Source organism: Sorex araneus, chromosome 5, assembly GCF_027595985.1.
Source record: "Sorex araneus isolate mSorAra2 chromosome 5, mSorAra2.pri, whole genome shotgun sequence".
Lineage (NCBI taxonomy): Eukaryota > Metazoa > Chordata > Mammalia > Eulipotyphla > Soricidae > Sorex > Sorex araneus.
This window is the reverse complement of record NC_073306.1, coordinates 28,048,394-28,050,894: the sequence shown is the minus strand read 5'-3', so window position 1 is coordinate 28,050,894 and position 2,501 is coordinate 28,048,394. Positions and strand designations below refer to the sequence as shown.

The 2,501-nt window shown below is 40.0% G+C and overlaps 1 pseudogene; it reads right to left on the bottom strand.

Moving 5' to 3' along the window:
• Positions 1–1,082: 1,082 nt before the first annotated feature.
• Positions 1,083–1,893, bottom strand: LOC129398770 (hypoxanthine-guanine phosphoribosyltransferase-like; annotated as a pseudogene).
• Positions 1,894–2,501: the final 608 nt, after the last annotated feature.

Here is a 2,501-nt window from a genome sequence, read left to right as displayed (position 1 = left end):
TTCCTCCTTCCAGCCTAAGACTATGCCCCCTGAGAAATCTGTTGTTGGGGGCAGTTCCTCACTATGAAGATGAAATGAATTTGCGTGTAACTTGACAGCTGCTGGGTGGGGCTGATGGGATGGTCCCAAGTCACACAATGGACAAGTGCTCAGAGCAGAGATCCATAGGAGGTGGTACAGGATTGCTGATGAACTGTGGGATGGATAATAAATAAAATGAATTAAGTATTGATTCGTTGGTATAAAATGAATGATTTAATTGTTTCTGGGCTAGGTTCGCAATGACTGGGTGCTTAGAGAAAAGGGTACAAAGAAGAGAAGTCTGAGGACCAGTTTGAGAAGAGCAGAAGACACGCAGGAGTGGGACAGTGGACAACAAGGGGCTTGGGAAGTTTGAGATTTTTCTGCTTCAGGTTTTTTGTCTTGTTTTGGTTTTATGTTTTTTTTTAAGAGACAGCCATTATTTTTAAGGATAAATACACTTCAGAATTGAAAAAATGATAGTTTCTGAATCTTATTGATTTGTATACTGAAAAGAAACAACTGTTAAGAAATTACCAGAAATAATCTGAATAATCAGGAGAACAACAATACTACAGCAATGTTACTAAAATAATTCCAGGCTAAGTGGATTAACTGCCCTAATGCTACCTCCAAGATGCTGTTGTCACTGTGCTAAAGGAATGCTTCTTTACTAAACAACAGTGGCATCATTAACAACCATCCCACATTTCTGCTCTTTCCTAAATATATGAAAAAGCTACCAATTAAAAAACTAATGTTTCTTCTCTTTCAGTGTTTCTTACAGATACAATTTCAATCTTTCCATTCAGTTGTGGTGTCAGTTCAGAGAGAATTCATTCATGAGTCAAACTGCAATACACTGAAAAGGAACTGACAGTCTAGGTTCATAGTGCAATAAAAGAGTTAAGGAATACATCAACTGACATTTCTAAAATCCCAAAAAGACAAAATTGATATAGAATGCATTCAAGAAGCTCAGTTAAGCAGCTGGCAACATTTGCTAATTTTAATGATATCTTCACTTGGAATTCCAGGGTTTCCAGATCTAACTGGAACTCTCACATCTCTTTGTATTTGGCCTTTCTGTTTTTGCTGCTGACATGGGTCAAGTTCCTGAAGTATTCATTATAGTCAAGGACAAACTTGTCTAGAATTTCAAATCCAACAAAGTCTGGTCTATATTCAATGCTGTGAGGGGTCTTTTTCACCAATAAACTTGCAACCTTGACCATCTTGGGATTATGCTGCTTGACAAGGACAGTAAAGTTTGCTTTGTTTTGCCAGTGTCAAAGATGTCTTCCATATAAAGACCTTCTTTCCAGTTAAAGTTGATAATCTCCATTGGTGACTCCAGTTAACTGGTCATTGAAGTAACTAGTCAGATGAAATCAACGGTCATAGGACTTGATCTGTCACTGTTTTTTATTTTGGGCTTTGATGTAATCCAGCCAGTCAGTAAAGATTTTGTAGACACCTTGAGCACACATAGGGCTACAATGTGATGGTCTCCCATCTCCTTTATTACATCACAAGCAAGTCACTTGGTCCTGTCCATGATTAGTCTAAGAGGTTTCTTTCTCCAAATCCTCAATGTAGTGGTTAGGTATACAAAATAAGTCTAGGTCAAAACCTGGTTCATCATCATTGATCTTGCACACAACTTACTTGGATTCAATCCCTGGCATTCCATTGGTCCCCCAAGCCTACCATCAGTGATTCCTGAGTACAGAGCCAGGAATAACTCCTGAATACCACCAGGTGTGGCCCCCGTTTCTTAGAATGTCTCACAGGCCAGGTAGTGGACTAGACTCTGTAGTGAATCCAGCAATTCTCCAGTCCAATCACTATGCTGGGGCTGACGGTTGCCATAATGGAGATCACCAATTTGCGGGGTGAAGGCCATCTGAAGACTAGGAAGCTGGCAAGTGGGAGGATGAGGAGAAGGAGCTGCTTCTACAATTTCAATGAATCAAAACATAAAAACCAGCCTAGATGTCTTTTTCTCCTTGTCCATGTCATTTAATCCACACACATCAAAACCAACTCCAGTATTTCTCCCACTCATTCTGCTTCTCCACCCCTGTGGTACTCTCCCAGTCTAGATTTCCATCACATTTTATCAGACTTTATTCAAGAGCAATAGGAACAGCCTAGTTTGATGTCCCATTGGAGAAGATAGTAGATCTGTGAATCCTAAGAAAAAATTTTGCCACAGGAAAAGCCCACTTCCTGTAGCCTGCGGGGAAGAGTAGTGTCTGGCAGAGATAGCCAGAAAAGCATGTGATTTTTCCATGTGGACTAAAATTCTGGGAGTGAGGTCTGAATAGAGGAAAAAGTTTGGAGCACAGGGAACTTGCCTCATTTGGTAAAAGTGGCAAAGCAGAGAGAAGGCCTGAATGAGCACCACTGACCTCTTTGGCTCCTGGGTATTGTGCAAAAAAAAAAAATCTCTAAGCACTTTTTTCTTTTTTTTTTTT